At 42.2% G+C, this 27,444-nt stretch overlaps 1 protein-coding gene across 1 annotated transcript in view; it reads right to left on the reverse strand.

Annotated features, from left to right (window-relative positions):
• The window catches only part of LOC124795899 (zinc finger protein 777-like), a 262,251-nt gene that overhangs the window by 95,344 nt on the left and 139,463 nt on the right, over positions 1-27,444 (reverse strand). Inside the window, exon 2 of the mRNA XM_047259979.1 lies at positions 6,867-6,943. The gene's annotated coding sequence lies outside the window, so the exon portion shown is untranslated. The remainder of the gene's footprint in view (positions 1-6,866; positions 6,944-27,444) is intronic.

The raw sequence follows: 27,444 nt of genomic DNA on the forward strand, positions 1-27,444 counted from the left end.
TGGTACATCTGGTACTACCACTTTTCAGTGTCAGTAAATCAATAAACGTGCTATGGTAAAAAGAGATTTTAAAATTAAACAGTCTGTGATTAACACTGGGTTTAATACATAACGAGTTCCTCAGAATGTGGCTATTTCGGCTTAAGGTCAGTTCAGAGTACACGACAGTCACACTATTCACATTGTTAGTTAACGACTGATCAATTTGCTTACATTCGGCCGCCGCAAAGAAATACGTTATTCTACATTGCAGCATACTAATCTTTCAATAAATATTTCGCGCCAACGGGGGCAGCATCCCGACTCGTACTTACATTGAAGGTCAGTAAAACTTTGAAGCACGTATCTATTTTGAACGAGCTGTAAATAAATAGTTGCCACTATTAAAGTTCCATCCCTCGTACACGCCGGCGGTACGGAGTGACACCTGTCTTTCAGAAGATGAGGGAAAGTCGTCTTCGGTGATACGGCACGTACTTCGACCAGACCAAGACACAATATCAAAACGCGTGTTTCTGTTAAAAGTCAGTGGTAAAGGATCTGTCGGGAAGACCGAGGCAACGCGGGCTAGAGACCCTCCACATAGACCTCAAAAATAGCGGGCCTGCACCCTGACCAAGAACAAGATCGCAAGTGGATACAGAAAGCCAGAAGAACGGACCCCGTTACATTGCGGGTCAAACACACTGCGGAGGAGGAGGAGGAGGAGGAGGAGGAGGAGGAGGAGGAGGAGGAGGCCGAAGAGGGGGAAGATGAAGAAGAAGCAAAATCAAAGCAGAACTAGAAAAAAGGGGAATTTTGTCACTCAGAAAGAACATTAAATGAAATTGTTTCTGTGTACGTTATTATTGCTTTTAAAGGTAGTATAATATTAATCATCGGCATCCCGTATTTACTTTCTAAGCATCTTCATTTGGCACATCCCTGCTGTGCTGGATCATTTCTGGCTAACTGGTACACTGAAATAGTTCTTTTCTTTGATACCTACACTGACATTTCAGTGTTTTATATCTTTAAAAACTAATTAACTTCGTGATCATGCTTTGAAGACTACGTCAACGATGTCATTTGGATGCGGTAAGTTGTCGACACACCGCTCTCGCAGTCACACTCAGTTCTTGGAACTGCTGCGTTTCATGCTAGGAATTCCTCTGTTAGCTTCGTATGCGCCCCACGAGGCTGAATACACTGCGCTGTAGTACAAGCCAACTAAAAATGGATCGCTGGTAAGCCCTGGAGTCCACACGGAAGACACGTCGACTGCACAGCTACAGGGACTGGCGTTTTATATCTCGCCGTGTCACTTCTTTGTATGTGAGCGTGTTTCAGCAATTTATCTTAATGTACCAAATACCCAGAAGCTGATCTGAAAAAATGATTGCGGAAAGTAGCCCCTGCAATTGCTGCCAGAATAAATGAAGGGTAACGCGTATAGCTGACATTAAAAATATTTTAGTTAAGTGTGAAAGCAGACATTTCATGAAGGAACATTATTGTTCGTTTTAGTGGCTAGCTAGGGAACCGATAGCAGACATAAAAAAATAACAGGAATGTGCTAAGAGATGGTTACCCCGACATCGTGCCGCGAGACCTTAACCAGTGGTTTAGGAATGCACGTACCCAGATGGAAATTGACATTGTAAACCCATACTGAGCTAACTGCAACTGTAACATCCTACATAATTTCTGCAATATATCGAAGACACATGACTGTGTGAGACCTGATATGAGACACATCCCAGGAACGAAATTCGCACGGAAATGGAGATTCACAGTTGATTGCATTGGCAGCGTCGCTATTGGTGATGTAGTAGCGACCGCTGAACTACTGGAGCTCATGTACAAACAAGGAGTAAACGTGAAAGTAGCAGCTACAATAGCTTAAAAGACAGAACGCATATCGAACTGCAATGCGTAGAACCACCTAAAATAAAAACGAAAAACAAAAAACAGTCAACGCTATACACACAAGTGATTTTGTTGGAATGCAACTGATAGTTCTAAAACCTGTTAACTGACTAGCGGTCAGCCGATGATAGTGTATATCGATAGGCGACATACAATCTCGTAGTGGAGAAAGACGGAATAGGGTTCATCATGGACAATTGTGCTACCTCCGCAGAAGAATAGTGACAGGTCAAAAGATGACTGGCAGCTGTCTTTTACGCTACATCCTGCGAAATGAGATACGCGCATCTTGCGCTCGCCATTGCGACTGTCTAGGCTCGGAACCACTTACATCTTACATTACAGAGCAGTCACGACTACAGACAGTAAGTGCCATACTGATCACAGCAAGTATTATTTTCCCACCAATCGGGCTTCAATTTGCCGATCCCTGACACTCGCATACGCACTTCCATTACTGTGTGGTGAACTACAGCTGCAGAGGCTCACCGATCAGTGCCGCGGAATGCCCTGTCGTTGAGATGTGACGCAATTCCGCCTCGTAAGTATTTATGATTCTCTCTTGACTCAACGTTATGTGGAGGACAACTTATTTTTGTCATACTCGATAGGCTGCTCTGACACTGCAGTCCGCATGGAAGAAAACCGATCTCACACAGATCTGGTCGTCGGGACGGCTGGTATCGTGTGTGGAAGAGACTAACACTCTCAAGCGCCAGCGACCTGCTAGGAGGCAACCGAGAGAACATCTTTCGTTCAGTGAAGTGTCAAGTGAAAGTAATGGACTGCTGGTCGGAGGGCGCCGCCCGTGAATATCTGTCAGCAGCATTCTTCCATAACGCAGGTAATGACGCCATACTTCATGATTCGTACACAGTATAATCAGTTTCATTTCTCTGGCTTCATTATTTATGAGAGCTATAGTTTTATCACTGGTCATTCAGAGGGAACACCACATCGAGGAAATGTAATACGGATGCTTGTACCAAAAAATTGTTGCGTATATAACGTAAGAGGTAGGTGCGACAACAAATTTTACAACTATGAAAAACTGTGTGTGTGGGGTGGGGGGGGGGGAGGGGAGGCGTGAGAATCGTCTTCGCTAATGTACACAGCGACTCTTTATAACCATCGCCGGAGCAATGGCATGTGGTCATGTACAGAAGATAAGAAACTTTTGAAAAGCGCCGCGCGGGATTAGCCGAGCGGTCTTAGGCGCCGCAGTCATGGACTGTGTGGCTGATCCCGGCGGAGGTTCGAGTCCTCCCTCGGGCATGGGTGTGTGTGTGTGTTTGTCCTTAGGATAATTCAGATTAAGTAGTGTGTAAGCTTAGGGACTGATGACCTTAGTAGTTAAGTCCCATAAGATTTCACACACATTTGATTTTTTTATTTTTGGAAAGCGTTTCCCTTGTGTAATATCTCAGTTTGCTTGAAACGTCGGTTCCGAAACTGTCATAATAGTACCACGTGACGCGTTCGGGGATGTCGCAAGTAGAAGACTCTGAATTACACAGTACTTCCAACATTTCCCGACAGAAAGAAGGGATTTTCAAGTATTACCTAGCATCCGTCGTTACCAGCAAAAACTACGCTGTTGACAATGGGCGCATAAAATTGTACAGAGCATCAGGCTGAACAATATGAAAGTGGAACAACTACTGTCACATGTCCTGCTGTTCGCACAGCCTTAGCGAGGAAGGGCAAGAAGGGTTACACCGTGCCATTCTATTATGCAAAGTGAAGCACTGTCTATCTGAGGTAATGTTTTGGGTTTTATATTCCATCTTAGAAAATACTTTGAAACGACTGGGTTTTGTGTTTCCTAACCAAAACGTATATTAAAAAACACATTACTTGAAGGGATACAATGCAGCATACGTGGTAGGAATTATAGCCTTTCGTCTTTATTTTGGCCGACCACAAGCCAATATTAGCCGACACTCACTCTGTCAATCTTCTGTAATTAATCATATTTTTGTGCGCTCTGACATCATTTGTGATATTTTTAAAGTTGTTTTACTCTCATATTTCTTGGTATTACGTTATTTCGTACTTTAGGGTCACGGCAAACATCGACTGAGCGTTGAAGCATACCGATTTTATATGAACTTGCGACGAAGCGATATGAAAAATGAAAAATTAAATGTTAACATTTGACGCAATTTTTATATTAAAAGGGGCTAATGACGAAGAAGAGAGTTGATGCTTTTTAGAAGACGGGTAACTTTTAGAATGTTCAATGTTTGTACTGTTTCTAAATGACATGTGAAATTACTACCAAATGAAACTAGTGTTGAAGTACATATTGGTACAATATAAAGCGAATTTTAGGTCAGTAAGTGTAGTAAACTGTATACCAACTCACGACTAAGTGAAACGCGACAGTACACTAAACAATTTTTTTCAAAGCACTGTCATACGTAAAATTCGATTAAATTTCAGACGGACACAGTCCGAACGTTTCCTCACTGTAAACCTTGCTTTTTGTTGAAGAGGTATTTTTCTTTAACTCTCATAACTAAAATGACGATGAATGCGTGAGAGTCTGACGTGCGAGCAGTGTGCAGCGCTTGTATAGCTTTGTTTCCTGACGAACACGACACACCGTAATCTACTCGACTCCACATACGAATACTTTTAGTTGCTGTTTACAGAGATCTACACACGATCTCACTCTTTCCGCCGCTTCCGCGCGGATCACTGCCCCCCCCCCCCCCCAGTTTGTCTTAACTAAATAAATCGAGGACGCAAACTGCCTCTTAGAAACAAATGACTGTTTCACTAATTTAATACTAACGCAGCAGCAAAATTCAATCAACACTACTCCTTTATTTTTTCCTCGTACGATGGAAATGGTGGGAGGGGTAACCTGTTTGACGGAGGCGGCGAGAAGAAACCTGTGCGGACTAACCAAGCCGTCCTGACTACATCCTCTTTCTCCCCTCCCCCCCCCCCCCTTATGCTTCATCCTCTCGCTTATAATTCCCTCGGGGTTTCCAAGCATCGGAACGCGTCTTTATTTATCGAGGCGCCAGTCGATTTGAAATTCATAAGCCATAAATAGTAAACCTGGCTACAACACTGACCACCACGAGTTCTCAAACCCTACGCTCGCAAAGAAACTCTAGAGAAAAACAAATTCTTCAATTAAAGAATCATTAACGGAAGTTTCAGCACTCTGGTGTAGTACTGTTTTTTAATTTTTATTTCTGCGACGATGATTTTATATCAGCTGGTCTGCCTCATGTATAGTTTTATCCAAATGATTTATACATGTTAAGCTACATTCAGGTATGTGGTACTGTACTAATAGTAATGTATATAGTGTAACTCATGTAAGCCCTCCCTCAAACCTGTCATGTTACACCGGTCATCTAGTAAAGAGTGTTTAAGCGGCCTTGGCTTTTGAATTATTTCTACAACAGAGTGATCGCCCCACAACACACTATGTGTTCACTGTTAAATCTTTCAATTTTGATCTGAAAACATAACCAGAAGGGTCAGATTTGGCCAGATTTTCAGGATTCTGGCTCAGTCTTCAGCAGATGAAATAGCGATATTCCTGAAGCACGAAAGTTTTTGGGCACAAGAGACGTGCGTTACTTCTGTTTCTTAAGTTACAGAAAGTGACAAAAACCTCCGGCTGGAGAGAAACGCAAGTGTATCTCTTTGCGTGACCCCGCACTTTTGCCTGGTGGTCACGAGACAGACCGAATCTATCCAGGATGGATTGTGCTGCATGCTGTGGGTACTGGAACATCCATATTCTTATAAGTCTTTCGCGAAAGGCCTTTGATCGTTTTTATTATTCGTGTAGTCAGTCAAAATTAAAGGCACATTATGAGTGCACTATGGTCGCAGAATTTAGATTAGTTGGTTTTCGTGAATCTTAACGTGCGTAAAGGGTCACATGGACCATGTGGCATCCCTTATTCTTTCTTCGTATTGTCTTACGCTCTTACAAAGTTTCGAGATGATCGACTTTTTGCGATAAATCTCATTTAATGCACCTGTACAGGGTATTCAAAAATTCAGTGCCCCAACTAACAGGGACGCTAGAGGAGACAGAAACAAATATATTTCGTAAAGCAACCATGTGTCGGAAACCCATATTGCGTGAGTACGTTGTTACACCAATGTTAGTTTCAGATACGTAGTATGCTGTAGTGTCATGTTATTCGACACTGAGTTGGTAAAAAGTGGGTAGCTCTAGCGCCTGCATGACAGTTGCAGTGTCAACATAGAGTGCTACACATGGGGAGACTTGCGACAGATACACACTGCTTACGGTGCGGCTGAAGGCAGGAGGAGGATTGAGGTTTCAGCGTGATGGCGCCCCAGAGCACATTGGACGGCCATTTGGAGCAGTAATAACCTGTACTTTTGGGAATCGATGGAGCTGCCGGGAGGGACTTACGCGTTTGCTTACAAGATCCTCGAATTTCACCCCATCAGACTTCTTTCTCTGGGGCTACGTGAGAGCCATCTGTTGACTAGGAGGCGGAATTTGTTACAAGAATTCTTGCATCAGCCACACAAATACCGAACACACTACGCATTTTCCAGCGAACACGGGTCTCCCTGCTACGTCGATACCGATTCTGTGCTGAGGTTAAATGCGCTCATTTTGAACATTTATTGTAATAATGATCAGAACAATACAGCAATGAAGAATAATGAACACCGTTTTATTCCTAGTCACACGTAACAACCTCCTGGAAACTCAGTACTCCAACAATATGCGTTTCCCACACACGATTTCCGTACAAGATAAATTTTTGTCTCGTAGTTTGGGCACTGAATTTTCGAACACCCTGCATATCATCTGATATTGCTGAGGTAGTATAATTATGTAGGTTTAAATGATAAAGTGATCGTACAGCGCCGCCTTAAATAGCATAACTGCCAATGTTTTGGCGTCTTTGGAGAAGCCTCCTTCAGCGTCATGTACTCACCGGTACGAAGAGAGTGGGGCTGTGCGCCGGGAGGCTCAGCCCATGGACGGCGCTCCGCCGTCAGCGCTCACTGCTGCCTGCAACAACACACCACGCTCCAGTTAGCAGTTTCTCAACATCACTTTTTACTCAAAATGGCCGTTCTTCACGGACACGCAAGACAGGAAATAAGGTCCATCACTATACTGTAACGCTCGGAGACAAAATACTACAAAAAAAAAAAAAAAAATTCTTTGGCTGTCATCAGTCAATACTGAAGACAGAGGACAAAATACTCCAGTCTTTGTTCGCACTCAACGTTTCTTCCTTCCTCTCACACACGTTCAAAAATTGGTTCAAATGGCTCTGAGCACTATGGGACTTAACATTGTAGTGGGACAAAATTGAAGCGTCACCCATCCACCAGTGTCAGCCCAGTTTGCAGGTGAATATAAGTTTAATTTAGTTTTGTTTATGTATTTTTGTAATATTTGTAATGGTTGTGAAGTGTCTAAAGTTTTTGTATTGTTTTTATGTTTCATGTACGGAGAGGGCGGCGCAACGAACGGAGACAGCATCTTCGTTGCCGGGACCGGAGAGAAAATTGCTGGCCACTATACGTCGCGGGTCGACAGCCAAAGTGCAACAGAAGATCCTGAAACCGAGTTGTTCCGTCGTGCTTCTAAAAACCAAATAATCGAGAATTTGTAATGTTTTGCACAACAATGATATCATCGGAAGTTTAATCTTATTGAAAATGTTAGTTTTGTCTCGTCAAGGCTCAGGTTCACGTCTGTATGTAGGAAGATAATAAACTAGTGGATGCTATTAAAGTTGAAATACGTGTTCCGAGGATTTATTTATGAAGAATTATGTGAATGAATTAATAATATATTTGACAAGATGATTGAATTTTGACAGCGTTCATCGCGACTTTGAATCTTAAAAAGTTTATTCAATGTGGTCCTAATATTGATTAAATCAGATAACGTGTATCAATATAATTTCTGAGGAGAAACAAACGACATCTAAAATTGAAAAAGTTTACGCAAACCAATTGGTCCGAGTGACGTAATTCTGTGCATACGACTCAAATGATGTTTTACAGTTTCGTTCAAGAATCATTCTGAGACAATTTAAAAAGAATATAAATAATTTTGAAGTGGATTGTAACTGACGTAGGTGACGAAGTCTACACATGGTCATATGTCGAAAGAAAATCATTTATAAGAAACTTACGTCGTTACACTACAACATCTCAGGTCATCATTCTCTAGACTTAGAACTACTTAAACCTAACTAACCTAAGGACAGCACACACATCCATGCCCGAGGCAGGAATCGAACCTGCGACCGTAGCAGCAGCGTGGTTCCGGACTGACGCGCATAGAACCGCTCGGCCACAACGGCCGGCTTCTCACACGTTCATTTAATATTACCGGTAGCACGTTGATTTCTTCAATTCATCTCCTTGCTTGTTGCTTTTGTGAATAGGAAAGCGAATGGTGTCTATATATACAACAATTAAGGGAGGCACCGAGTATCTTTGGCACAAAACTATGAATCCTTACCGGCAGGGCGACAGTTTTCCATCTGATATTTCATAAAACTGAAAAGAAATGTGTTCTTCCTTCTCTCAATTCCTAGTCCCAAAAAACGAGGCCTATGGCATTACGATGCTAATGGAAGATCCGATAATTTGTGCAAAATCCATTTATGTCGGATACATGGGTAATAATACGAATCCATGGCCCGTTGTGTGGCCAGCAATATACAACACTGTAAAATAATGTTTTACTGTGGAAATCCTTTGCCGCGATTTTGTTAATTGTGTGGTATTATATTGGCTAAAACTCTAAAAACTCTCCCGCCAGTTTTTAAACTGTATGTGATTCGAGGTTGCCGATGAGATTAGTAAACGAATTGCGATTGTCATGGCGAGTTACCGATTATCTTTTTCTGTATCATTATGTGCAGCGAGTGACTTGTCTTACACGTGTTCTCTGCCTAATTGAGACGGTGCACCAATTGGCAGTCTCTAACATCACGCTCTGTCGGCTGACAGGTACGCTCTGAACTTGCACCTCCTTGGCATGTTTCTCCTGATCCGACGTAGAGAAATTACGTGAGCCGATGTCGTCCGACGTCGTTCTTTTTGAGTGCCTACACTGGCCTCGATTAACGCACGATCGGGAAGCAGCTGCAGGTGTGTTGTGTGGGTAGCGTGATTGATTATAGGTTTCTGCAGGAGAAGAATGTTCTTAATAAGAGACTTACAGAAAAGGTACGGATGTACCAGTTTAATGAAGACAGATCAGCAGGGGAGTTTTATTAAATCTGCCAGCCTTCATGAAATTACCCAGATAAATTTAAGTGCTGTCACCATATGACTATAGAAACGTTCGACGACGTTGTTGAATACATGAAAAAAAATACAACAGGTTGATTTCAGGTTACCCAACAGCCCAGAACAAAAGCTTATTACTACAACACCACAAGAGCACACGATCAACTTTGTTTAATAACGTTTTCATACATATATTGGCTATTATTAACAAAAAAATTGTATGAACTATAGATAGTTTTCGCTGTCGTGTGCTGTCGTGTGGAGATATGGACTAGAAACACACGTTTGGTCCGTCAATTCGTCGGCCCGCAATCGGACGTCATGGGTTGTTGTCGCGTCGGGCTTCCCTTCCCATTGTAGGCACTGACATTATTACCTTGACGGTTGTTTAGATTTCGATGTCATTCGATGGTCGCCCGACATCAGATTGGGAGGGTTACAGATCCAATGTCGGCGTAGCCTAAGTCACCAAACCAAACATCGATTGTCACTGTTACCTAAATTTGAACTTCCAACATTGCTGAGACAGAATAATGGAGAAAATAGTTTCTCCACGAAAGAAAGAACGTCCTACGGCTCTGCATTCAATGGCTCATTAATTCACCCCAAATCGCATATTAGCCGTCGAGTCCGTCACAATAGTGAAGTTACTGAAAACCCCTACCTTATGAAAGACTAGCAAATGGTCCCGAAGTATGGCTAAGATTTCAGTGTATGAAAGAAGTTGATCCAGAGGTCAGAAAAGACAGATCAACTGTATATATGCTGAGAACTTAATCACGAGAAAATTTAAATTCACTAGCCATGGACAATGCAAGACAATGAATAATAAAAATGTCCTACTCATTAGATTCCTGTATTGGTTTTATAAGAAGTACTAGTTTTTAGAGTTGCAAGATTGAAACACAAGAACAGTTAACGACACCAAAACAGTGGTACAAATGAATAAACTGACACAACGCAATTTACTACTCTTGTTTATTGAAATTAAACGATCCAGTTGCCAATGTAGTTGTTTTACTCGCAGAACCGGTTTCAACTCAATTACGAATCATTCCGAAGCATGTTAAGTGGTTATGCCGAGGGCACCACTGTCACGTGTTAAAATATGCGACATTAGTCAGATACTTGGCCTAAGGCGGAACTTACTGCCGGTCTGTCAGATTGATGAAACCATTTCCCGTCAATACTTACTTCATCTGGCAACGACGCACGATGTCCGATCTTATTAATTGTATTGTGTGATCAAGTGTTTAGAAGCTTATTGTGCGTGTTGGGAACTGGGCCGTTTGATTTCAATAAGCATGCAATTAACAGTTGCGGGATAGTAGAGTGGTAAGTCAACCGATCCCTCGCGAGGAATACGTTACTGACTGGTATGTTGCACGGCAGACTTGACGTCATGGGACGAATGCGTCGTGCTTGCTACAAACGTGTTTTGAGCGATGTGAGGAAAGGTCGGAGCAGGGAGGCTGCGAGGGTAGCGTTTAGGCAGGAGGCGGACAGTTACTTGAGAGTGTTACCTGCTCGTCGCGGTAGTGGTGCGGCCGGTCGCGGCCTTTGCGCGCGACTGTCGCACCCCAGGCCAGGAGAGCGCGGGTGGGCGTGGGGCGCCTGCTCGCGGGGGAGGGGGGATGGCAGGGTGGTGGGAGGGGAGGGGGCAGGCCGGCCGCTGACGTCACACGCCCACCGCGCCACCTGTCGCGGCGCCACGCGATCTGCCCGCGGCGCGCCCCAAATAGCCGGCATCCCGCCGACGACTGACAGCCAAATGGGAAATAATACGTCCCGCGCCCACAGCCTGACAGCACTTTCTGCACAGCTGCCCGGGGCCACTGCTGACGATTGCAATTTGCATAAACAATTTAAAGCTCAAGCACCAACAATGTATTTTTTTATGTATATAAATACCCCAACTACAGCTAACGTCCCCTATTCTTTTGTTCGTGTTTCAACTCCCGCTCCACGCGCTCACTTTTCTTCATTCCTGACTTTCTCTTTCGCCTCTGGCAAACGTCCACTGTATAGGTCGAGGCTGAATTTCATGAAAACAACTCACCCTTGTTATGGGGGCGGAAAGAGCTGTCACTTCGTTTCCAGAATTGATCTGTTAATTTCATGGTAGACTCTACGTTTCTCCAGCAAGCTCTTCAGTCTCTCGCTGCAGCACCTTCCAGCTGCTATCTGGAGCCTCAGATCAGTGGCTTTTATCACATTTTCTCGCTAGAGACAAGTACGGTTCTTTATCGAACAGTTGTTTACATTCGCCACAATATTATGGGTCGCTTCGGATAAGAGTGCATTGTCAACATCATACTACTTCGACAGAGTTCGTATCTTGACGAAACCGTTGAACCACAATCAATCAATAGCCATATGCTGACGCTTGTGCGTCGAAAGGTGAACACGCTGGACTCAACAGCCCATCTTCGATCGTTCAGGTGCGTTTCAACCATCAGAGTGGAAGGTCTGATACCTTTGGCACTAAATTCAGTTATTAACCCTAGATTACTAAACTATCCTAAAATTTCCAACTGCAGCTGGTACAAATTCGCGATTCACGGTATTCTGGTATTATCAGTATAGCGTGCAAAACAGGGCATTTTGTACTTATTTTGTGTATGACATACCGCTGGAGACCTTTTAATTAACTACTGCATAAACTACAAATCATGACTTTGTTCGAACAAACTACGTAGTGGTAAAATTTTGGATGGTTCAGTAAGATTGTAACATTTCTCCACCCCCCTCCCCCCTAAAGTTCAAAATGGTTCAAATGGCTCTAAGCACTATGGGACTTAACATCTATGGTCATCAGTCCCCTAGAACTTAGAACTACTTAAACCGAACTACATCACACAACACCCAGTCATCACGAGGTAGAGAAAATCCCTGACCCCGCCGGGAATCGAACCCGGAAACCCGGGCGTGCGAAGTGAGAACGCTACCGCACGACCACGAGCTGCGGACCCCCCATAGAGTTGCAGGGGGAAACTACGCACCGTAAAAAAATGTTTCGAAACCTTTGTCTCGTCTTCAGTAGATCTCGTTTCATTTCTATATATAAATAGGGGTTAGTGATGTGTTCGTAAGACTTACCTAACTGGGCGGAAAGTTTTTAATATAGGTGAATAATTTATTCATATAAAATATTTCTTATATTTTCGCAACGTTATGTAATATGTCATATAGTGTTGCATTAATCATTATGCGTAGAAAGTACATGCAAGACACCAGATGTGAAATCTCTATAGCGATTGATAAATTATGTGCGAAACTTTAGACGAACAGCTTGCAATAAAAATCTTCTCGTTTTACTAGATGCATCAATAGACTAGGCGGCCGAGACTTTTTGCAAAGCTTATTATCTACTCGCATGCCCCGGCATTCGCTGTGGCTGATTTGTGGAAACCATTTACCTTCGGTCACCTTACACAACGGGTGCAATAATGTACTAAGTAGACAAATGACAAATATTGTCAACGCTTCGTTATTTATCACATAAAATAAGTATTAAGTTGTTAACATGCTGGCTATATGTGTGTATCGCAATTTGTAACAACCAGTTACGCTTCTCGATCGAAACTACATGAAGTTATTTGCTTTCAAAGATCGCTAACCTGTTAAATTTTTAATTTCATATCCAGCGTCTGATAGCTGCATCGTCAAATTTTAATGAAGCATGATAGCATGGACATAAAAACTAAGAGCAGGCACAATACTTCCTTAAAAGCTTATGATTTGCCGAACGTGGTTGAATGTTTCTATTTTTTAAGCATTTCTTTGTTTTTTAATTTGCTACTTCTGCCGATCTCTTAGTTGGCATTTATAGCCTGAAGATTTAACAAAGATCATCTGCCTTTGTAGTTGATATTTATATGTCGTTTTTAAACGTACAGAATGCTATTTACTTTGCCGTATTATCAACGTCACTTTTGATACCACATATTTAGCGCTTCCTGTTTTATTCGTATTTTTTATAAGAAGTATTGATAAACATATTTTCTCTAGCTTCTTCATTTTGATGATTTTCGGCTTACATTACTCTCAGCACTATGTTACAGCCCTCATATATGCCATGTGTACAGAAATATGCAAGAGTGCAGATACTAAATCTGTAAACTAAAACACGAAGGCCTACATTATATGCTAAATGTTTTTATTATGTGTATAATTTTCATTTTTGGCTTTTTATAGTTCAATAATTCTAGTTTATGAGTTTTGGTTATATTCCATGATGACCTGTCGTACGTTTAAGTCCAGAGTAACAAAAATACTATTTTGAAATCTCATTTGCACAGCTGTTGCGAGCTCCGAGATCCACCGTGAGTTTCGCTTCAGACCTTCTAATCACATAGGTATTTCGTTCAACTGGTAGCCGCTGTTTGCAGTTCCGTCGCGCGTTAAACACTCGCCGCCTCCCATCGGGGCCACCGGCACAGTTTCCCAGACGCAGCCACCCTGCGGCTGCCTGGGTCATTAAACAAAATTCGATTACGTGGGAGGAAGTAGCCCCAAACAAGTGAGCGTCTTCACATTTCGCTGGGAGCCGTTAAATCCTCTCTTACGAAGAATCAGAGAACTTGGTGAAGCAGCTAACAGCACGGCCCAAAAGTCAAAGGACTACAACCATCGGCCTCGTCGGAGAAGGCCGCGAGCACGAGAAATCCGCTAGGCGTATTTTCAGGCCTAGCGCACCCAGCTATGCGCTGCTACAAACTTTTTTCGCGTGCATATCTCTGAAAAGGCTGACGAAACTTCGTTTCCGTATAATAAAGCATCATTTTTTGACGAAGGATGAAAGAAAAGTGACAGTATTTTAAACTTTCAACAATAAATTGTGTTTAAATTATTAAAGAGTTGAGATACTAAGCGAAAGTTAATAAGGAATTTTGAATGAAGTATATAAGTAAATGATGAAATGTTCGAATTACTTCTACAACTACTACAGTCTATTTATTAACTTATTTATTTAAGGAAAAAATGCTGTTTCAGTAGTGAATTCGCCCTACTGACCTAAATACGCAACCAGCAATCAATAACACAGCATTGCTATCAGATATCTGAGATAAATAGTGTGAATGTAGAAATAGTGAACGGAACAACATAGTCGTACTTTTGTGCCTTAAAACTGAACTTACAAAATTTCGAGACACTGTACTCTCTCTGGACTGAGCAAGGAGGGAAGCCGGAAAGACAAATTTTTCATTCTGTTTGTGACAAGTATCTTCCATAGATGAGGTTAGGGGACATCCATTAATTACGTAAGCGGCTTTCTTTAATATTTGGAACCCCCCTCCTCCGCCCTTATGTGTGGTTTATCTCGTACTCGAATAAAAATTGTAAAAAATTAAAATTTTATTTTTCAAAACATTGACGAAAACACTGTAAGTAAAACCATGTTTTACCCGTAAAGTGTATTACACAGTGTATTTAACACGCAATTAAAAACTCAATAAAAACATGCTTATCCCGTGTAGTATTCGGACGGACGGACACACACAGACAGACGGTCAAAAAGGCTCCACGAAAATAATGTTAACCGTTTTGACAGATACTTAAAAAATTGACCTTTTATTGTTATGTTATACTCATTAAATGTCATTGAACTTCTACTTACTTTGCGGATGAATAACAACATTGTTTGTACTTTCCTTTGAATGGTATGATTACGGAGCTTTCCAATCTCTTGATTTATATCATAACTAAGAGAATACTTGTCGGTGAACTTCAACTTATATTCCTTCCAAAAACGATTAACTTCCTGCTCGCACGTGTGTTCAGACTTACTGGAAGACTGCTTAACATAGGCAGTGTGAAAGTTTTGATACAAATACGTGATGAGCACAATAATATAGGCTTTATATGCGTTGAGAATATCGCGACCAACTCACTGACATGCAATTCCCGACGCAGCATAGAACTAACTTCCCGAATGAAATCTAATACTTGTGCGATGCTTGCCTCAGATCGGGGAATGCCAGGCATACACATGTGTAAGGCAACCATTTCAGTTCAGAGATGCCGTAAATATTCCTGGGCACTTTGATGTTGTCCACACTGGGATTAATTATATACAAATAAAATGTTATCCGTTATAACAGTGTACAATTTCTGAATTAAATAGTTAAAGTGAATTTTCACTTGTCCGCGCCTCACCCCCCACTCACGCCTCCTTTAAATGAGATTTGGTGGTATTTTGCCGGGCACCCCCACCCCCTCTATTTTGATATCACGTAATCGATGGACGTCCCCTTAGGTGAACGCGGTGAACTCTTTGTTGCATACAAAAAAAATCACTGAAATTCATCTATAACTTATGCCGTTAGACTTAGTTAGACACAAGCTCTTTAACTCAATCTCTAAATTATGTTCACTGAAACTGCACGCGGCAGTTAACCGCACGGCATCACACTGCACACAATCAGTATTTCGGCACAAAATTGTAAGAGAATTCTATAATATTCATGGAAGTGCACGAGACATAAAAAGAATGAAAGCATTTGTAGACTATGGTGATCAAGGGGCGGGGAGGGCGAGTAGAAGTAATAAACAGTATGTAATGTACAGATACAGTTAATTTTTACTTCCTTGTTGCTTTGTGTGGCACTAATCATTCCTCAAATGCCCAATTTTTCAATTTACAGTAACCTCAGTTATAAATTTATGAAATACCAGAATGTTTTATAATAGACAAGAAAAAGAATCTTCAAATAGAGGAACTTGGTATTTAAAGCCTAATATGTAAGACATACAATTTATTCAGTTCACAAGTGCCCTTAAAAATTCAAATCTTCCACAGTGGTTTTAGAAACATGTAATTTCACCATTCCTTTTGACGATTCTAAGGCATAAATTTTCGTTTCAGCACTATCTAGGTGATATGCACTAATGAAGATACAATTGACACAGAAGATTAGAGGAATTCAAACCATTAGATACGGAAGAAAGCGCATTATGTCGGATGATTCACTTTAAATTGACTGTTAATATAGAAGAGCCCTAAGATTGGAAAGGGGAACAATCCCATAAATAGAAGTTAGGGGAATTATGCCTAATATCGCACCCATTTTTATTTTTTGGTGTAATTTTGCTGTCATTTTTATCAAGTTGCTATGTTAATTTTTTAGTAGCTGGTTATTGCTGTCCCTTATCCGAAATAATTAAGTGAATATCTCATCTAATAAATAATTCAAAAATAAAAGGCCACAACAACATTTAGGCAGTTTGGATAAAAGTATTCCTAATATAGCACCAGGTGTCCTCCAAATTAAGGTTTTAAAGTCAGTAGCTCCAGAACATTGTTCATGACACCACATGCGGCATTTTGTACAAGTTATCAATATTTCTCCGGACCTGTCAGTCAAATAAAGCTGGTTACAGAAAGGACACTCGCAATCATTTTCACTGTCTGCGTCGTCTGTAGACACTGTCAATGGTTTATCAGGATCTTCATCTGATTCTGAGGATGTATCCAATAATGGCTTACGTGGGACATTCCTTTTCTTAATTACAATAGTTCTTTTCTTACACATGATTTTTCCCTTTTTATGTTTTACAGTGAGTTGATTATTTTTGTTTGATCTACAAGCAAAAATATTTTTTGCAACATTTGTGTTTGATTTTTTGGAAATGTCTTCACTGAGCTTTTATAACGGTGTACCTGTCAGCAGCTTGGTCATCCTCTTTTCTTCGAATGAACGGTTTGGTCTTTCAGTTGTGGCAAGGGGTTTATATCTCTCGGAAAAATGTTGCGGTCATTTGCAGATGGTGGCCTGTCCTCGAACAATGGGTGTACCACTCTTGTTTACAGGTGGTTGGGAGCCACTAGGTCCAGGCTGGGGCTCAAGTAGTTTCTGTCTGATGCGACTTGTTTCAGTTGAATATCTGTCATTTTTTGGTGAATGACAGACACTCTTGTGGGGCGTCTTGCTGAGCAGTGGACATGGTAGAGTCAGCCACTGAAATTTCAATGTTTGGAAAATATTTCTGTTCAGTGGATACAGCCCAGTTATTCTAAAACCATGTTCTGCTGTAGCTACTGTGGCTGACTTTTTGTAAGCTTCAGCAAACAGCTTTGCATTCTGAAAATGACTCACCACTCTACCTACATGATTTTTCAACCAGTTTTCTATTTCCTGTGCATAGTAAGTTTTCAGGGGAAACATGAATGCGCTGTCAAGAGGTTGCATCTTATGAGAACAGTGAGGTAGACAGCCATGTTTCCATGCGGTGCCCCATCTAATAGCTCTGGCTTTTGATTTTTCAGTCGAAATACAAATAAAGGAGGTAAAAAGTGACCTGTCGCACTCATGCAAGTAACAACCGTTACTAACGATCCTCTCTCTGCTGAGGATACAGAGCTAGCTTGGCGTTTAACTTTCAGTGCAATAACTTTCGTTGTCTTATGCTGTACAGCTCTCATACCAGTCTCATTACAATTGTAAAGTCTCTTAGGGTCGAAATTTGTCTTTTCTAGAATAGGTTCGTAAACGTCAAAAAGCTGCTGAACATTTTTCCTGCTAAATCCTCTAATACGTTTCAATTATGTTTGTTGAGGTTTTCTTAAACTAAGCTCTGGGTATTTCCGCATAAATGAGTGTAGCCATTTCCAGCCAGCAATAATTGTCTATTAAAATGGGTTCGTAAAGAATTTTTTTCTGCCAAACCAACAGCCATCTTCTTTATATCTTTTGCAGTTAAACCATAAAATCTAGCCTCCATATCCAGACAATATTTGACAAGGGATTGCTCTAGCTCCGTGTTAAGCACAGGTTTTCTTCCAAATTTAACTGACACTAACTTATTTCAATCAGTATCTCCAGAATTAATTTTGTCTTTCAGAGCTGATTTTGGAACGTCAAATTGCTTCGATGCACGTCCCAGGCCCATCTCTCTATTCCTAACAGCAATGATAGCTCATTTCATATTTTCCTCGGTCCACTGCTTTCTCTTTTTAGGTGGCATCTGTAACAACACGTTATAACATGTTGAAAGTACAGATAGAGCGATGAAATGTTAGAAATGGTATACATGAAAAAGTGAGCGTACTATCGCACAGTGCGACATTAGAACGACACTAGAGCTGCGATATTAGGAGCAAACCAACATTCCATTATGGGCTACTCTGCTCCCAAAACTAACAATACAAACGTCAATATGCCGATGTCTTGTTAAGCTACATTATTCTGTGGTTCTGTTTTATGCTACACTATTTAAAAATAGCTTGCCTCTTAAAAGATCGATTACTGTGCTTTTGAAACGCGAAAAACTTTTCCTGTGCACAAAACATTCAAAAGATTACGCAGACTGAACGCTGCTGCACATCCAACCAAAGATGACACAGTACTGAAGGGTTGCTGTTAAACACCTGATGAACCTAATCCCGCCAGGTGGCAGCACCTACTTTGTGTTATCTAAAAAAAATATTCAAATGTGTGAGAGATCTTATGGGACTTAACTGCTAAAGTCATCAGTCCCGAAGCTTACACATTACTTAACCCAAATTATCCTAAGGACAAGCACACACACCCATGCCTGAGGGAGGACTCGAACCCCCGCTGGGACCAGCCGCACAGTCCATGACTGCAGCGCTGTTATTTAGAAGAGTGCGATATTTGGCTGAGGCGCGATAATAAGCAGAGTTCCTCTAAGATTTCCTTGGCAATGTTCGAGTAAGGTAACAGAGCTACCGTTGAAATCTGACCTTTTTAACCAATTTAACATGCCAGATATAAGGGAACCTATTACGATGCCAGTTATAGGGGAACCTACAGCTTAATCTAGGCTCCGAACGACGAGTTCCCACTTCAATGAAAACAGAAGGTGGGTTCCATCTGAGGAAAGATAAATCTAAATTGAGTGAATAAATTATGGAATCAGATCGTCATAATCGCCTAAGTGACTAAGGATTTGAAACAGATTCTTTTAAATAAAGACTCTTAAAAAAAATCGATGGGATGTACAAAGTGAAGAAATTTAAGACAGAGTAACTGAAGAAAGAATTTTGCTGCAAAATTTTACGAGGAACAATGATATGTTGGTGGAATGTGTGTGAAGTCGTCCATGGCCAGCTGAATTCCCTGCGGAGACTTAGCGAAAGAGATAACATGTGAGGGAAACAAAAGAAACATGGCACACAGGAAAAAGCTGAGCAGTGGATCCTATTAGTCTTAAGATTTCACAGAAAGAAAAACGTAACTGAAGACAGAGGAATAATATGGCAAGTCGATTGTATTGGAAAACTCATTATAGATTAACAATGAACAATTTTTTGATTTTAAGTTAAGAAAACTTGCACTTAGTTGAAGCGACAATCATTTTACCCCATACTTATATCTGAACTGTGAACCAAATGCTGAGTTTCCTCGAGTTTGTTGTTGTTTCCGGAGCAATGAATTTGTTGGTGCAGTGTAGTTATTAGTGACTCTTAGTGAGCGAAAAGAGATTATTCTTCTTTTTCCCTTACAGGATGCTGAATGACGATAGTTTATCTCTGGCCGACGAAAGTGTTGACTTACCTACATCTATGGATAACATTAAAGAATGCAAGTCACACGGAAGGTTAAAAAGATACAAATAAGACGCTTAAAGCGCAATCACATAAGCAAAGTGAGACAAGCAGTTGCAGAATAGCGTATTTTGATGTTATTCAGGAAACAGAAAGGTCACAAATAATTAAATATGGTAATACTTCTGCTCGCCCGAGACCGCTAACCGTCACTTTAATGTGAATGATTCACATTTTAAACCCGAAAATAAACATTGTTTTTGCACTTATGTGCATCAAATAACTTGGTAAATCAAGATATCTATGCAGTTCACATTTAAGCGTTTGGCACAGGATGCACAAAAATCCCGTTCAGACTATTTCCCTACCGATCCACTCTCAAAAAGTAGGCGAGATCTTATTTCTCCTATTTTAGTCTTTCTGGCGATAGTCAACAAATACCTCAGAATTCCGAGATAATACACTCCTGGAAATTGAAATAAGAACACCGTGAATTCATTGTCCCAGGAAGGGGAAACTTTATTGACACATTCCTGGGGTCAGATACATCACATGATCACACTGACAGAACCACAGGCACATAGACACAGGCAACAGAGCATGCACAATGTCGGCACTAGTACAGTGTATATCCACCTTTCGCAGCAATGCAGGCTGCTATTCTCCCATGGAGACGATCGTAGAGATGCTGGATGTAGTCCTGTGGAACGGCTTGCCATGCCATTTCCACCTGGCGCCTCAGTTGGACCAGCGTTCGTGCTGGACGTGCAGACCGCGTGAGACGACGCTTCATCCAGTCCCAAACATGCTCAATGGGGGACAGATCTGGAGATCTTGCTGGCCAGGGTAGTTGACTTACACCTTCTACAGCACGTTGGGTGGCACAGGATACATGCGGACGTGCATTGTCCTGTTGGAACAGCAAGTTCCCTTGCCGGTCTAGGAATGGTAGAACGATGGGTTCGATGACGATTTGGATGTACCATGCACTATTCAGTGTCCCCTCGACGATCACCAGTGGTGTACGGTCAGTGTAGGAGATCGCTCCCCACACCATGATGCCGGGTGTTGGCCCTGTGTGCCTCGGTCGTATGCAGTCCTGATTGTGGCGCTCACCTGCACGGCGCCAAACACGCATACGACCATCATTTGCACCAAGGCAGAAGCGACTCTCATCGCTGAAGACGACACGTCTCCATTCGTCCCTCCATTCACGCCTGTCGCGACACCACTGGAGGCGGGCTGCACGATGTTGGGGCGTGAGCAGAAGACGGCCTAACGGTGTGCGGGACCGTAGCCCAGCTTCATGGAGACGGTTGCGAATGGTCCTCGCCGATACCCCAGGAGCAACAGTGTCTCTAATTTGCTGGGAAGTGGCGGTGCGGTCCCCTACGGCACTGCGTAGGATCCTACGGTCTTGGCGTGCATCCGTGCGTCGCTGCGGTCCGGTCCCAGGTCGACGGGCACGTGCACCTTCCGCCGACCACTGGCGACAACATCGATGTACTGTGGAGACCTGACGCCCCACGTGTTGAGCAATTCGGCGGTACGTCCACCCGGCCTCCCGCATGCCCACTATATGCCCTCGCTCAAAGTCCGCCAACTGCACATACGGTTCACGTCCACGCTGTTGCGGCATGCTACCAGTGTTAAAGACTGCGATGGAGCTCCGTATGCCACGGCAAACTGGCTGACACTGACGGCGGCGGTGCACAAATGCTGCGCAGCTAGCGCCATTCGACGGCCAACACCGCGGTTCCTGGTGTATCCGCTCTGTCGTGCGTGTGATCATTGCTTGTACAGCCCTCTCGCAGTGTCCGGAGCAAGTATGGTGGGTCTGACACACCGGTGTCAATGTGTTCTTTTTTCCATTTCCAGGAGTGTATATGCGATTGAAATGCTGTGAATAGATGTAGTCTTTTAATGATTTCCAAGTCACTCGTAATATCCATGTCTCTACATGTTATTTCGTGACACGTAATACAAAATGCGTTGCCTTTCTCTGAACTTTTTCGAAGTCTTTTGTCAATTCTAGCTCTTAAGGATCCCATACCGCGCAGCAGTGCTCCATTAGAGAACGGTCAAACGTGGTCTAGTCTCACAGAATGAGATTTTCACCCTGCAGCGGAGTGTAGTCTCTTTAGAAGATTTGTTGCATCTCCTCAGTGTTTTGCCAATATAATGTAGTCTTCAGGTCGCCTTCCTCACGTTATGTTGTGTGTGATGCTTAAAATCCCCTAGAGAAACTTCCAATTTGAATGGAACTTCTATTCTCCGCACTATACTCATATCTTCCCTAGTCATTTTGCAGTTCATTTTAATCTTTTGGTGACAGTAAGGATTAAGACCAGCCGAGGGGCTAAAACGCTTCCTTGGTCCTTCCCTGATCCGGAGCATGTTCATGTCACTCTAGTTTCCATTGTTTTTAATTTATTATCAAAAAGCTCGTGTAGCAGCTTAAATGTATCAAATTACTCCCATAAGAATGTACTAATAAAAATAAAAGTTTCGCGATGAGGATTTTAATGTACGAATCATTGTGGTTTTTTTTTTTGTTTGTTTTGTAATTGCTCTCCGTGAAATTTAGTCGCCTGGATCTTTGCCCCATTTTCTTCCCGTTGTTTTCAATCGGCGCTATTAGCCATTTTGAGTGGGCGTGATCCGAATCATTGTGACACGCTGCACCGTCCATGTGGCAACAGCACGACGGGGCCGTGTTGACAGGGAATGGCGGACACCTCTGTGGCGCGCAGCCTGCTCATTCACAGACAACAAAGCGGGAGAAATGGCCGACACGCGTGGCGCCGTGCCAGCCGCGCGGCTATTAAAAGGAGTCGCGCCTTCTAATATAAGAACAAGGCATTATTTTTACCCGCAGCCCCACATTAAAATATAGGACAATACTGGCGGCTCGCGGCCACTGCGCGCGATCGGACGCCGTTACGTTACGTCACGTCAGCCGGCGTCACCGCCCCGCGTCATCCGTCAATTGACGCGCGCCTGCCAGACAACCTGTCCCACTTCCTGACGGTGACGTTTCTCTTCTACGCCGAAACATCTTAGCGGCGACCGCGAGTAGTGGTATCAACGCATATTAATCGTTAGTTCGCAGAAGACGCTCGGCGCGGTGCTGGTGCGATTAGCTGTTTCGATAAAAGTCGAAAGAAGGTGATTGACTTCACTTGTTTGCCAGCCGCTATCAATATTAAGGCACCCGTAGACGATCAAACAATTTGTCAGACTTGAAGTGTTTGTAAAATTATTTCGCTATGAGGTGCTTTTACCATGTGTTTGTCAAACACAACGTGCGTTTCACGTGTCTGAGAGGAATTTTCGTGCAGGGGCGATCTAAAAAAACAGGTTTACGGTTTACGCATGCGTTTGTCAAACAGTAGCCAGTAACTTAGCGGATTGTTATCAATATGTTTGAGATATATAGCGACTGGAACAGGTTTCGAAAATTTGAAGTTTGTATTCTGAACTGCACCTCGTACACTGTTCAAATGCTCACTAGCGTGAAACGCTTCCCGAGACTATAAGCACAGTACGACAGGTGCTTCGAAGGTGAAGTTAAAATTTGAGAAACTCGGTTGGTATGTCTACCGCGCTAATTTGATAAAACCGCGAATTTGACAAACAAGTTTTAGTAATGTGTATGGGGACACTGGCATTGTTGTAGCCACATTGTTTAGTGTTAAGAGCACCGCGCCGACTGGTGCAACGTGAACTGTTGCTGTTTATATGTCTTTCACATCTCATGCCTGCAATAATTCACAAGTATATAGACGCACTAAACACAGGTTTACAAATTGGCCGTGCCGAGAATGTTGTCGGCACCGATTGAGTACATTCGTCTTCTATCGATACAGCGACTCCCGCCAAACACCGCGCCGTAGAGTGAACATCAGTAACATTCACAGGACACCATATCACTACATACATAAAGGACTTTCACACCATCCCAACATCAAAATTGTTCATGACAAATGTTAGAAGAACTCGAGAACTCGAATTTCCACAGTCAAAAAAATAAAGTAATATCTTATTTCTTGAAATAAAGATAGCTTTCCTGTTACTTATCGCTAAGTTCATATTCACAGTAATTTGTAATATCAATATTATTAGTGAAGTCCTAAAAAAGAAACGCGAGGTCTACACTTGTTTCCTTGCCGTTGTCTTCTTTAAACACTCACGAGGTTTTTATTATTCCTATGTAAAACTGTGTGTCTACACACCAAGGTCTCCTTCCACGTAAGGAAGACGCTGGTAAGTGAACAAATAACAACAACATTTTGGTAGGCTCCAACCGAGGTGTTCTCGATATTCTCGCGGTTGGGAAGAACCACACAGGAGGGCAACAACAACACTCCGGCATTCACCCTGAGAGACTTTCAATGAATTAGGGAAACATATATGAGCCAAACAAAAATTTGTTTTCGCTCCGTTTTGCCTTTAATACGGTTGTGCCATCTCATTCCATCACGGAAAGGGTGATTTTCCTCGGTAGTCAGACAAAAGTCAGAACTTGAAGTCACTTCCCAAACATTACGAAGTGCTGTTCCCCACAGCGAAGTTTGTCGTAATACAGGTAAAGAGAGACAAGTTTCTACAACAGTGAGTAATGCGATAAAATGACGGGGTTACATCGTGGGGGCGTTCGATATACAGTATATGCAAGGTTATTAGTGACAGGATGCAGTGCAGAAAAGCTACTTTGAAGAGACATTGTCGTCTTGTACCTGTCTTCAAGTTTATAACACAGTCTTATGTAGTTTAAATTAGTGGCCGAAGAAGCAGTGATTAACTGGAAACTAATAACAATATTCTGGATAATATTCTATATCAAAACGTGTACACACTGGTAACAGTTCGACAAAGTTTGCAGAAACAGACCGATAACGAAATTTTGTCTCTTAATATATATATATATATATATATATATATATATATATATATATATATATATATATAGTATGAAAGAATTCCAAGTCCCAAGTAAATGGTGGTACGTTCTTGCATTTCAGACAATTTCTTTGTACCGAAAAATTATAAGTTTCAGATTACTATCATCTGGAAATTATTAGTTTCAGACGTAACTCAAATATTAATGAGTCTGATAAAATGGTCAATCTTCCGGGTATAGCCTACTTAATTATATCAGCTTCTGAAATAACGCAAGAAGACATAAAATACTGATGAACCGCGGGCATAATAGCTTATGACGATAGAGAAAGAAGCGTTATCAGCGCCCAAGTTCCTTTAGAGGACGTAAAATGTGTAATATGTCGGAACTGGAGAGCTATGAATTTACCACGTTAATAAACTTATATATTCACAATGCAAACGAAAAAATAGGTACAAAAATCAAAGTTTATGATATTCGGTGAAAATGATTTCTTGGAAATAAGATGTGAGTGATGTTCTACATAGGATATATGATGTATGTGCCGATTAACACCATCGCGTAAGACACGAACAATAACAACAAATCACTTTCGGAGTATTTAGTAGTAAAGAACCAGGACCGTCGAGAAGTGAAACGCTACGACCTAAACCTAAGAATGCGAATTGCATACAATAGCCTATAATGGAAACTAGTCTCGCTCATTAATACATAAATATTGGCATTTTGCTATAAGACGTCAGTATGTGTGACGTACAAAATATTCACAGCCGTTTTTAAGCGAGAGGAGGCAACTCTACTGTGGTTTACTTATTTTGCACGCTAGGTGGTTGCAAGAATGTGTGCTATGCCCTTTATCTGTTTGAAGCTTAATGAACTGCAAAGCGGAGACTGAAACAAAACCTGTTCTTCTCCATTTTTAGTTGTTGCATTATTTTAAGAGCAAGAAATGTTTTCCTGAGGCTATTCCTCTCGAAAAGTATTTTGTTTATTAACTGATGCTGAATTCCTGGTTAACAAGAGAGTGACAAACCATAACCTCCGTATTATGAGAACAAAATACTCTCATGAATTCAGTTGTCGAAGAAAATAGTTGTGTAGACGTCTGAAGAGAAGTCATGCTACTGTATAAACGTTCGTTAATCCAAGACAACAGGTAATGTCTTCTAACAAACGTGGCTCAGTTTTTCGTTCAGATCGACTTCATTTTTCGTGGCTGCGGTGCTCTAGCGGGTGGCGTGATAGGTTCGGGCCCTGGAGAGTTCATACTCAAGAAAGTACTACTTTACACTGAAGTTAGTAAGAAAGAATCGAAGACTTTATAGTCAATGTTGATCTGCAAAACTAGCGATTTCAAGCACGGATCCGGAATTATAGTTTTATGAAATTAAACAAGAATCAGTCATTTGCTTTTGTGCTTATCACGAAATCACAGCTGCATCACAAATTCTCACGCGCACTCTACACTCCATCGCGCTCACAATCACGTAATGAGAATCTAAACGGAAGCCTGAGAACCCACGGGCAGTAACGATGATTCCAGAGGTCGGCGAGCGCGTCGGATGTACCCTCGCTCAAGCGACAAACGTTACAACCACTCGACTGTGCAACCGATTGTTTCAGAAGATGTCAGAGTGATTTACAACAAACTGATTCAGGCTGTCTATTTCAATCATTGAACAGGTCAGCTCCCTCTAGAACCTCTCTTAGTACCCCCCATCTTCCGGAACTGCCTAAGACATACTGGACTATTCCAGTAAATTCAGCTCCTACTTGCAATTTGTTTTGCACTGTCTTTCTTACCGCTCTCGATTCAAACGAATCTAACAGAGGCTAGAGAAGACTCGTATGCTTTGGTGTCTGTGGGTGAACCGAGTGGAGTGTCGCCCTCTCCGCTGCGGCTTACTGCAGCGCAGGGAGTGCCTTGCCTGCATTCCTGCCATTCCTGCCGCCGGTGACTCGACGAGGTTCCACCAGCCAATAAACCTTGCATTCTCGTTGCTTGAAGCCAGCTGCGCAATTCCTTTGTTTGCCGCCACTTTCCAAACCCAGCGACCATCGAGCAGATACTGGAATTGGTAGTCAAATGTGGTGGTAGGATAGTTTCTTCTTCTTCTTCTTCTTCTTCCTCCTCCTCCTTCTCCTTATCATCACTGTCGCCTTCATCAAGAAGCCGTTTGACAGCCATTGTTCGAAAAATGCCTCCTCTAGACTTTCCCGTGTCTTACCGTGTTGGGCTACACCGATTCATCTTGCTTCTCCGGTTTTCCAAATTTATCCAGTCACCTTTCATGAGGGTTTCGTCTCGCTCTCTGAGAATCCAGTAAATATCTTTGTTGACATTCTATCCATGGAGCTGAGTTCAAATGGTTCAAATGGCTCTAAGCACTATGGGACTTAACATTTGAAGTCATCAGTCCCCTAGACTTAAAACTACTTAAACCTAACTAAACTAGGGACATCACATACATCGATGCTCGTGGCAGGATGCGAACCTGCGACCGTAGCAGCAGCGCGGTTCCGGACTGAAGCGCCTAGAACCGCTCGGTCATAGCGGTCGGCATTGAGCTGAGTGTATCTTCCGTCCTCCTCTACTTCATCTTCATTTCAGATATAATTACGTATTCCATTTGGTTTGTTCCTGATACATTTGTTAGGTTTTCTATCTTCCCTAGTAATTATCAACACGCGTCTCTGCGTTGCTCAGCTTTTGATGGTTCAGATGGCTCTGAGCACTATGGGACTTAACATCTTAGGTCATAAGTCCCCTAGAACTTAGAACTACTTAAACCTAACTAACCTAAGGACATCACACACACCCATGCCCGAGGCAGGATTC

This window comes from Schistocerca piceifrons, chromosome 4 (genome assembly GCF_021461385.2).
Source record: "Schistocerca piceifrons isolate TAMUIC-IGC-003096 chromosome 4, iqSchPice1.1, whole genome shotgun sequence".
Taxonomy (NCBI): domain Eukaryota; kingdom Metazoa; phylum Arthropoda; class Insecta; order Orthoptera; family Acrididae; genus Schistocerca; species Schistocerca piceifrons.